Source organism: Oncorhynchus masou, chromosome 22 (assembly GCF_036934945.1).
Source record: "Oncorhynchus masou masou isolate Uvic2021 chromosome 22, UVic_Omas_1.1, whole genome shotgun sequence".
Lineage (NCBI taxonomy): Eukaryota > Metazoa > Chordata > Actinopteri > Salmoniformes > Salmonidae > Oncorhynchus > Oncorhynchus masou.
In genome coordinates, this window is record NC_088233.1 from 4,522,443 (window position 1) to 4,534,327 (window position 11,885).

An 11,885-nucleotide genomic window follows, 5' to 3' on the forward strand; every position below is an offset into this window, starting at 1 on the left:
CACATGGAGAGATGAGGACGTAGGGCACACTGGGGACCAGGCCTACTATCATAAACACATGGAGAGATGAGGACGTAGGGCACACTGGGGACCAGGCCTACTATCATAAACACATGGAGAGATGAGGACGTAGGGCACACTGGGGACCAGGCCTACTATCATAAACACATGGAGAGATGAGGACGTAGGGCACACTGGGGACCAGGCCTACTATCACAAACACATGGAGAGATGAGGACGTAGGGCACACTGGGGACCAGGCCTACTATCATAAACACATGGAGAGATGAGGACGTAGGGCACACTGGGGACCAGGCCTACTATCATAAACACATGGAGAGATGAGGACGTAGGGCACACTGGGGACCAGGCCTACTATCATAAACACATGGAGAGATGAGGACGTAGGGCACACTGGGGACCAGGCCTACTATCATAAACACATGGAGAGATGAGGACGTAGGGCACACTGGGGACCAGGCCTACTATCATAAACACATGGAGAGATGGGGACGTAGGGCACACTGGGGACCAGGCCTACTATCATAAACACATGGAGAGATGAGCCTGGGGACGTAGGGCACACTGGGGACCAGGCCTAATATCCTGCATTACCACATAAACACTTGTTAAACGCATCAGAAAAGGAATTCACTCCATGGACAATCTTATTTATAATGCCATTTTTAATGTCATCATTTTTTTGTTTCAATACAAATGCACACACACACACACATACACACATTTATCTTTACCTAAACCACTATTGCAATGAACGTCACAATACAAAATAAAACAAAAATATCAGAAGTTGGCTTTCAAAAAGGGGCTACATGCAGGCAGGACACACACACACACACACACACACACACACACACACACACACACACACACACACACACACACACACACACTATAGACAGGCCTTTGTACAACATTAAAGAGGTATGGCTCTAACAATAGGATGTTGAGGGGGGAAGGAATAGACGGAAGAGCGGAGGGGTAGAGAGGAGGGAGTGCGGTAGAAATAGATGGAAGAGCGGAGGGGTAGAGAGGAGGGAGTGCGGTAGAAATAGATGGAAGAGTGGAGGGGTAGAGAGGAGGGCGTGTGGTAGAAATAGATGGAAGAGCGGAGGGGGTAGAGAGGAGGGAGTGCGGTAGAAATAGATGGAAGAGTGGAGGGGTAGAGAGGAGGGAGTGCGGTAGAAATAGATGGAAGAGTGGAGGGGTAGAGAGGAGGGAGTGTGGTAGAAATAGATGGAAGAGCGGAGGGGTAGAGAGGAGGGAGTGCGGTAGAAATAGATGGAAGAGCGGAGGGGTAGAGAGGAGGGAGTGTGGTAGAAATAGATGGAAGAGTGGAGGGGTAGAGAGGAGGGAGTGTGGTAGAAATAGATGGAAGAGCGGAGGGGTAGAGAGGAGGGAGTGCGGTAGAAATAGATGGAAGAGCGGAGGGGTAGAGAGGAGGGAGTGTGGTAGAAATAGATGGAAGAGTGGCGGGGTAGAGAGGAGGGAGTGTGGTAGAAATAGATGGAAGAGCGGCGGGGTAGAGAGGAGGGAGTGCGGTAGAAATAGATAGAAGAGCAGAGGGGTAGAGAGGAGGGAGTGTGGTAGAAATAGATGGAAGAGTGGCGTGGTAGAGAGGAGGGAGTGTGGTAGAAATAGATGGAAGAGCAGAGGGGTAGAGAGGAGGGAGTGCGGTAGAAATAGATAGAAGAGCGGAGGGGTAGAGAGGAGGGAGTGCGGTAGAAATAGATGGAAGAGCAGAGGGGTAGAAAGGAGGGAGTGCAGTAGAAATAGATGGAAGAGCAGAGTGGTAGAGAGGAGGGAGTGCGGTAGAAATAGATAGAAGAGCGGAGGGGTAGAGAGGAGGGAGTGTGGTAGAAATAGATGGAAGAGCGGCGGGGTAGAGAGGAGGGAGTGCGGTAGAAATAGATGGAAGAGCGGAGGGGTAGAGAGGAGGGAGTGTGGTAGAAATAGATGGAAGAGCGGCGGGGTAGAGAGGAGGGAGTGCGGTAGAAATAGATGGAAGAGCGGAGGGGTAGAGAGGAGGGAATGGAACAGAAACAGCCAAAGTGTACAACACATATTTCTATATTACAGTCAAGCCAACTTTTTACTCAGTAGGTATAAATATTCTTCATTCAAAAGTCAGTGTAATTCCTTCTGCTTTAGCCTGAGTCCCAGTTAGCTTGCGAGATAGCACAAACAGATCCGGGACTCAGGCTACTTTCGCTGCAAGGCAGGTTTCAACCGGGTCCTCTCCTTCACCAAGCCTTCCTTTAGACCTGGTCCACCAAACACCTGTTTCACTTTTTACACACAAATCTCTTTACATTTTGTTGTTGTTTTCTTGTTGTTCTTGTCTTTTTGCTCTCTCTATCCTGTTCTTTAATCCTCACCCTGTACCTCAAAAGGCCAGCTGAGAAGTACGAGTTGTTTTTGTTGTAGTTGTTGTTTAGTTGTTGTTGTAGTTGTTGCTGCTGTTGTTTTTGTTGTTGTTGTAGTTGTTGTGGTTGTTGTTGTTGTTTGTTTGTTTTCTAACCAAATTGTTTTGCTGATACAAAAAGAATAACACATTTGTAAGTGTTAAATTCCCCCCCCCCCTCCTGATTTCCCTTTTCTAGCTCCCATCCGCGCGGCTCCAGCAGTCAAGCAGCAGTCAGGCATCCTACTGGATCCCTCTGAACAGACACATGGCAAACACCATGGCGAACAGCTGTAGACAAGAGACAGGAGAGACAGAACAGCAGTCAGGCCACAGAACACGACAAGTGATAGGACGATTTAGTTCTGTCTTGACCCAATCCATGGAATAGATTGGCATATCTATAGTTATTATTACCCCAGCGATGCCTCCTTGGCATGTAATCCTATGCAACATACTGTGTGTTGTGTAACAGTCCTGCAACACCAATACTCTCCACCAGGGGAGGCTAAAGTACTGTGAAAAGGTTTAGGAAGTGACATTCCCCAGTATGTCAGTGTTTGTTCCTGTGTATTATGTGCTATGTGTGTGTGTGTGTGTGTGTGTGTGTGTGTGTGTGTGTGTGTGTGTGTGTGTGTGTGTGTGTGTGTGTGTGTGTGTGTGTGTGTGTGTGTGTGTGTGTGTGTGTGTGTGTGTTAACATGACTTAATCACATAAACCGATAAGGGACAATAACAAAAATCTGGTTGATTTTGGGGGCTACTCAAAAAATGTTTATTAACAGATAAGAAATACTGAATCCTACCTCAATGGTGAGCACCACGATGGCCAGAGCTCCGGCCACATATATATAGAGCTCAAAGTAGTCAACCACGGCAGAGTAACAACCCTGCCGACACACAGAGAGAGATAGCACCATCAGACACCACTGGGCCCGGTAGCACCATCAGACAACACTGGGCCCGGTAGCACCATCAGACACCACTGGGCTCGGTAGCACCATCAGACACCACTGAACTCGGTAGGACCATCAGACATCACTGGGCCCGGTAGCACCATCAGACACCACTGGGCTCGATAGGACCATCAGACACCACTGGGCCCGGTAGCACCATCAGACACCACTGGGCCCGGTAGCAGCATCAGACACCACTGAACTCGGTAGGACCACCAGACACCACTGAATTCGGTAGCACCATCAGACACCACTGGGCCCGGTAGCACCATCAGACACCACTGGGCCCGGTAGCACCATCAGACACCACTGGGCCCGGTAGCACCATCAGACACCACTGAACTCGGTAGCACCATCAGACACCATTGGGCCCGGTAGGACCACCAGACACCACTGGGCTCGGTAGCACCATCAAACACCACTGAACTCGGTAGGACCATCAGACACCACTGGGCCCGGTAGCACCATCAGACACCACTGGGCGCGGTAGCACCATCAGACACCACTGAATTCGGTAGACCAATCAGACACCACTGGGCCCGGTAGGACCATCAGACACCACTGGGCCCGGTAGCACCATCAGACACCACTGGGCCCGGTAGCACCATCAGACACCACTGGGCCCGGTAGCACCATCAGACAGGACCAGGTGCTTCAACATTTGTCAGGACGTAAAGAAGAATTGTATTTTTCCTCACAAGGAGTGGGGCTGTGGAAGTTGTACTGAAGACCACACACGCACGCACGCACACACACACACACACAGACCACTGCCGACCTTGTTGTTTCGGAAGAGCATTTCCCCCATTAGACACTCGTCCTGGTTGACGTATGTGGAGTCTCCTGGCTGGCGGCCCCTCCTGCAGCAGGCTGCAGGGACCATCTCGTTGGGGTTGATCAACCGGAACAGGCTCTCCTCAAAGTCCTCCGGGCTGTTCACTCCACAGCAGTCAAACTGGGGGGGGGGGGGGGCACAGAGGTTGATGGTTCAATTCCCACAGGAATCACATACAGATATGGAAGGGGAAAAAAATGCAGAGCCGCGTTAAGTGGCTTTGGTTGAAAGTGTCTGTCGCAGTAAGTGTGGTATACATCTACCAAGTATCAGGGTTGGGTTCAAGTTCATTTGAAGTCAGTCACATTCTGGAAGTGACCTGATTGGAGTGGAATTGACCTCAACCTTGCCGTGTATTGGCCTTACGCTGTTCATGACGGCGTTCCAGGTTCCGGTGAAGACATCAGTGTTGTTGTATCCCTGGTAGTGTCTCTTCAGCTCCTTAGTGAAGAACTCTCTGGTCAGCTAGACAGGAACATGGACGACGTTCATGTTAGCTCTGTTATGGTCAGAGGGACTAGAGTACTGTATCATCATGACAACAGGAACAGTGGTTGTCATGAAAACAGGACCAGTGGTTGTATTGGTTAACATGAACAGTGGTTGTCATAATAACAGGAACAGTGGTTGTCATGATAACAGGAACAGTGGTTGTAGTGAAAACAGGAACAGTGGTTGTCATGATAACAGGAACAGTGGTTGTCATGATAACAGGAACAGTGGTTGTAGTGAAAACAGGAACAGTGGTTGTCATGATAACAGGAACAGTGGTTGTAGTGAAAACAGGAACAGTGGTTGTCATGATAACAGGAACAGTGGTTGTCATGATAACAGGAACAGTGGTTGTCATGATAACAGGAACAGTGGTTGTCATGATAACAGGAACAGTGGTTGTCATGATAACAGGAACAGTGGTTGTCATGATAACAGGAACAGTGGTTGTATTGGTTAACAGGAACAGTGGTTGTCATGATAACAGGAACAGTGGTTGTCATGGTAACAGGAACAGTGGTTGTCATGATAACAGGAACAGTGGTTGTATTGGTTAACAGGAACAGTGGTTGTCATGATAACAGGAACAGTGGTTGTCATGATAACAGGAACAGTGGTTGTATTGGTTAACAGGAACAGTGGTTGTCATGATAACAGGAACAGTGGTTGTCATGGTAACAGGAACAGTGGTTGTATTGGTTAACAGGAACAGTGGATGTATTGGTTAACAGGAACAGTGGATGTATTGGTTAACAGGAACAGTGGTTGTCATGGTAACAGGGACAGTGGTTGTCATGATAACAGGAACAGTGGTTGTATTGGTTAACAGGAACAGTGGTTGTCATGGTAACAGGGACAGTGGTTGTATTGGGTAACAGGAACAGTGGTTGTCATGATAACAGGAACAGTGGTTGTCATGATAACAGGAACAGTGGATGTATTGGTTAACAGGAACAGTGGTTGTCATGGTAACAGGGACAGTGGTTGTATTGGGTAACAGGAACAGTGGTTGTCATGATAACAGGAACAGTGGTTGTCATGATAACAGGAACAGTGGTTGTATTGGTTAACAGGAACAGTGGTTGTCATGATAACAGGAACAGTGGATGTCATGATAACAGGAACAGTGGTTGTCATGATAACAGGAACAGTGGTTATATTGGTTAACAGGAACAGTGGTTGTCATGGTAACAGGGACAGTGGTTGTATTGGTTAACAGGAACAGTGGTTGTCATGATAACAGGAACAGTGGATGTCATGGTAACAGGAACAGTGGTTGTATTGGTTAACAGGAACAGTGGATGTCATGATAACAGGGACAGTGGTTGTATTGGTTAACAGGAACAGTGGATGTCATGATAACAGGAACAGTGGATGTCATGGTAACAGGGACAGTGGTTGTATTGGTTAACAGGAACAGTGGATGTCATGATAACAGGAACAGTGGTTGTCATGATAACAGGAACAGTGGTTATATTGGGTAACAGGAACAGTGGTTGTATTGGGTAACAGGAACAGTGATTGTCATGATAACAGGAACAGTGGTTGTCATGATAACAGGAACAGTGGTTGTCATGATAACAGGAACAGTGGTTGTCATGATAACAGGAACAGTGGTTATATTGGGTAACAGGAACAGTGGTTGTATTGGGTAACAGGAACAGTGGTTGTCATGATAACAGGAACAGTGGTTGTCATGATAACAGGAACAGTGGTTGTCATGATAACAGGAACAGTGGTTGTATTGGTTAACAGGAACAGTGGTTGTATTGGGTAACAGGAACAGTGGTTGTCATGATAACAGGAACAGTGGTTGTCATGGTAACAGGAACAGTGGTTGTATTGGTCAACAGGAACAGTGGTTGTATTGGTCAACAGGAACAGTGGTTGTATTGGTCAACAGGAACAGTGGTTGTCATGGTAACAGGAACAGTGGTTGTCATGGTAACAGGAACAGTGGTTGTATTGGTCAACAGGAACAGTGGTTGTCATGGTAACAGGAACAGTGGTTGTCATGGTAACATGAACAGTGGTTGTATTGGTCAACAGGAACAGTGGTTGTCATGATAACAGGAACGGTGGTTGTATTGGTTAACAGGAACAGTGGTTGTCATGATAACAGGAACAGTGGTTGTCATGATAACAGAAACAGTGGTTGTATTGGTCAACAGGAACAGTGGTTGTCATGATAACAGAAACAGTGTTTGTATTGGTTAACAGGAACAGTGGTTGTCATGATAACAGGAACAGTGGTTGTCATGATAACAGGAACAGTGGTTCTATTGGTTAACAGGAACAGTGGTTGTATTGGTTAACAGGAACAGTGGTTGTCATGATAACAGGAACAGTGGTTGTCATGATAACAGGAACAGTGGTTGTCATGATAACAGGAACAGTGGTTGTCATGAAAACAGGAACAGTGGTTGTATTGGTTAACAGGAACAGTGGTTGTATTGGTTAACAGGAACAGTGGTTGTCATGATAACAGAAACAGTGGTTGTCATGATAACAGGAACAGTGGTTGTCATGATAACAGGAACAGTGGTTGTATTGGTTAACAGGAACAGTGGTTCTATTGGTTAACAGGAACGGTGGTTGTCATGATAACAGGAACAGTGGTTCTATTGGTTAACAGGAACGGTGGTTGTATTGGTTAACAGGAACAGTGGTTGTCATGATAACAGGAACAGTGGTTGTCATGATAACAGGAACAGTGGTTGTATTGGGTAACAGGAACAGTGGTTGTATTGGTTAACAGGAACGGTGGTTGTATTGGTTAACAGGAACGGTGGTTGTATTGGTTAACAGGAACAGTGGTTGTCATGATAACAGGAACAGTGGTTGTCATGATAACAGGAACAGTGGTTGTATTGGTCAACAGGAACAGTGGTTGTATTGGTTAACAGGAACAGTGGTTGTCATGAAAACAGGAACAGTGGTTGTCATGATAACAGGAACAGTGGTTGTATTGGTCAACAGGAACAGTGGTTGTATTGGGTAACAGGAACAGTGGTTGTCATGATAACAGGAACAGTGGTTGTATTGGTCAACAGGAACAGTGGTTGTATTGGTTAACAGGAACAGTGGTTGTCATGATAACAGGAACAGTGGTTGTCATGATAACAGGAACAGTGGTTGTATTGGTGAACAGGAACAGTGGTTGTCATGATAACAGGAACAGTGGTTGTCATGATAACAGGAACAGTGGTTGTATTGGGTAACAGGAACAGTGGTTGTCATGAAAACAGGAACAGTGGTTGTCATGATAACAGGAACGGTGTCTGTATTGGTTAACAGGAACAGTGGTTGTCATGATAACAGGAACGGTGGTTGTCATGATAACAGGAACAGTGGTTGTCATGATAACAGGAACGGTGGTTGTATTGGTTAACAGGAACAGTGGTTGTATTGGTTAGCATGAACAGTGGTTGTCATGGTAACAGGAACAGTGGTTGTCATGATAACAGGAGCAGTGGTTGGTCAGTGGTTCTAGGTACTCACATGTTCCCGGAATATGAAGGCCAAGATGGCCGCAGCCAACTCTGCCAGAAATATAACCAGGATGAGCATGAAGAACTGCAGGGGCAAATGGGAGAGAGAGAGGGGGGGTAGAGTGAAAGGAGAGAGAAGGAGAGAGAGAGAGAGGGGGGTAGAGTGAAAGGAGAGAGAAGGAGAGAGATAGAGAGAGAGAGGGGGGTAGAGTGAAAGGAGAGAGAAGGAGAGAGAGAGGGGGGTAGAGTGAAAGGAGAGAGAAGGAGAGAGATAGAGAGAGAGAGGGGGTAGAGTGAAAGGGGAGAGAAGAAGAGAGAGATAGAGAGAGAGATGGGGGGTAGAGTGAAAGGAGAGAGAAGAAGAGAGAGAGGGGGGTAGAGTGAAAGGAGAGAGAGAAGAGAGAGAGGGGGGTAGAGTGAAAGGAGAGAGAAGAGAGAGAGAGAGGGGGGGGTAGAGTGAAAGGAGAGAGAAGAGAGAGAGAGAGAGAGAGGGGGGTAGAGTGAAAGGAGAGAGAAGAAGAGAGATAGAGAGAGAGAGGGGTAGAGTGAAAGGAGAGAGAAGAAGAGAGAGAGGGGGGGTAGAGTGAAAGGAGAGAGAAGGAGAGAGAGAGGGGGGTAGAGTGAAAGGAGAGAGAAGGAGAGAGAGAGAGAGAGAGGGGGGTAGAGTGAAAGGAGAGAGAAGGAGAGAGAGAGAGAGGGGGGTAGAGTGAAAAGAGAGAGAAGGAGAGAGAGAGATAGAGAGGGGGGGTAGAGTGAAAGGAGAGAGAAGAGGAGGGGGGGTAGAGTGAAATGAGAGAGAAGAGGAGGGGGGGTAGAGCGAAAGAAGAGAGAAGGAGAGAGGAGGGGGGGTAGAGTGAAAGGAGAGAGAAGGAGACAGATAAAGGGAGAGAGAGAGAAAGAGAGAGAGGGGGGGTGGAGTGAAAGGAGAGAAAAGGAGACAGATAAAAGGAGAGAGAGAGAGAGAGAGAGTAACAGAGAGTGTTAGGTTAGAGAGTAACAGAGAGAGAGTAACAGAGAGTGTTAGGTTAGAGAGTAACAGAGAGAGAGTAACAGAGAGCGTTAAGGAAAGTGAGTAACAGAGAGTGTTAGGAGAGAGAGAGAGAGAGAGAGAGAGAGAGAGAAAGAGAGAGAGAGAGAGAGAGGGAGAGAGAGATAGAGAGTAACATAGAGTGTTAGGTTAGAGAGTAACAGAGAGAGGGTAACAGAGAGTGTTCGGGAGAGTGAGTGGGTGTCACTAAAAATCATAATCTGACAGAGCCCACTCAACATTAACTATGCATGAGGCCCTGCTACATGGGAGGCCTCAGGATGTTCTCTCTGTTCTACAATGGCTTCTTTCTGTCTCGGGCCACAATGACACATCAAAAAATAAAAATGCATGACCAAAGATACACTATATATACTGTACAGAACAGAACAGACAAACATCAACACACACACACACACACACACACACACACACACACACACACACACACACACACACACACACACACACACACACACACACTCATATATATACCCCGCCGACACGCAAACAGCCACCATCCCAACCGTCACAGTTGCCTTACAAAGAGGAGCAGACACTTGTTCTCCCGGATGGCTCCGCAGCAGCCCAGGAATCCCAGGAGGAAGAGCATTGCCCCCATGGCCAGGATGATGTAGACCCCAGTGAAGAGCAGAGGGTTGGCTGCTAATGATCTCCCTGAAGCCTGTAGGATCCACCAGCACCCACACCCCTACACCCAGGAGGAAGGAGCCTCCCAGCTAAGAGAAAGAGAGGGAGGGTTTAGTTTAGGATTAGTGCTATCCGGTATCCTTGGGATAGTTTTGATATTAGCCCTTCTGATTACCTAACCCTAACCCTCAGATTACCTAACCCTAACCTTAACCTTCTGATTACCTAACACTAACCTTAACCTTCTGATTACCTAACCCTAACCCTAACCCTAACCTTCTGATTACCTAACCCTAACCCTAACCCTAACCTTCTGATTACCTAACCCTAACCCTAACCCTAACCTTCTGATTACCTAACCCTAACCCTAACCTTCTGATTACCTAACCCTAACCCTAACCCTAACCTTAACCTTCTGATTACCTAACCCTAACCCTAACCTTAACCCTCTGATTACGTAACCCTAACCTTAACCTTCTGATTACCTAACCCTAACCCTAACACTAACCTTAACCCTCTGATTACCTAACCCTAACCTTAACCTTCTGATTACCTAACCCTAACCCTAACCTTCTGATTACCTAACCCTAACCCTAACCCTAACCCTAACCTTAACCCTCTGATTACCTAACCCTAACCCTCTGATGACCTAACCCTAACCCTCTGATTACCTAACCCTAACCTTAACCCTCTGATTACCTAACCCTAACCCTCTGATTACCTAACCCTAACCCTAACCCTCAGATTACCTAACCCTAACCCTCTGATTACCTAACCCTAACCCTCTGATTACCTAACCTTAACCCTAACCCTCTGATTACCTAACCCTAACCCTAACCCTCAGATTACCTAACCCTAACCCTCAGATTACCTAACCCTAACCTTAACCCTCTGATTACCTAACCCTAACCTTAACCTTCTGATTACCTAACCCTAACCTTAACCTTCTGATTACCTAACCCTAACCCTAACCCCTAACCCTAACCCTCTGATTACCTAACCCTAACCTTAACCTTCTGATTACCTAACACTAACCCTAACCTTAACCCTCTGATTACCTAACCCTAACCTTAACCCTCTGATTACCTAACCCTAACCTTAACCCTCTGATTACCTAACCCTAACCTTAACCCTCTGATTACCTAACCCTAACCCTCTGATTACCTAACCCTAACCCTAACCCTCTGATTACCTAACCCTAACCCTCTGATTACCTAACCCTAACCCTCTGATTACCTAACCCTAACCCTAACCCTCAGATTACCTAACCTTAACCCTCTGATTACCTAACCCTAACCTTAACCCTCTGATTACCTAACCCTAACCCTCTGATTACCTAACCCTAACCTTAACCCTCTGATTACCTAACCCTAACCTTAACCCTCTGATTACCTAACCCTAACCTTAACCTTCTGATTACCTAACCCTAACCTTAACCTTCTGATTACCTAACCCTAACCCTAACCCTCTGATTACCTAACCCTAACCTTAACCTTCTGATTACCTAACACTAACCCTAACCTTAACCCTCTGATTACCTAACCCTAACCTTAACCCTCTGATTACCTAACCCTAACCTTAACCCTCTGATGACCTAACCCTAACCCTCTGATTACCTAACCCTAACCCTAACCTTAACCCTCTGATTACCTAACCCTAACCTTAACCCTCTGATTACCTAACCCTAACCCTAACCTTAACCCTCTGATTACCTAACCCTAACCCTAAACCTAACCCTCTGATTACCTAACCCTAACCCTCTGATTACCTAACCCTAACCCTCTGATTACCTAACCCTAACCTTAACCCTAACCCTAACCTTAACCCATACTCTAACCTTAACCCTTACCTAACCCTAACCTTAACCCCTACCTTAAACTCAACCTTTACCTAACTCTAACCTTAACCCCTACTCTAACCTTAACCTTTACCTAACTCTAACCTTAACCCCTACTCTAACCTTAACCTTAACCCTTACCTAACCCTAACCTTAACCCCTACTCTAACCT

General features: G+C 46.7%; 1 pseudogene; it reads right to left on the bottom strand.

Moving 5' to 3' along the window:
• Positions 1–2,431: 2,431 nt before the first annotated feature.
• The window catches only part of LOC135508915 (tetraspanin-18B-like), a 133,378-nt pseudogene continuing 123,924 nt past the window's right edge, over positions 2,432–11,885 (bottom strand).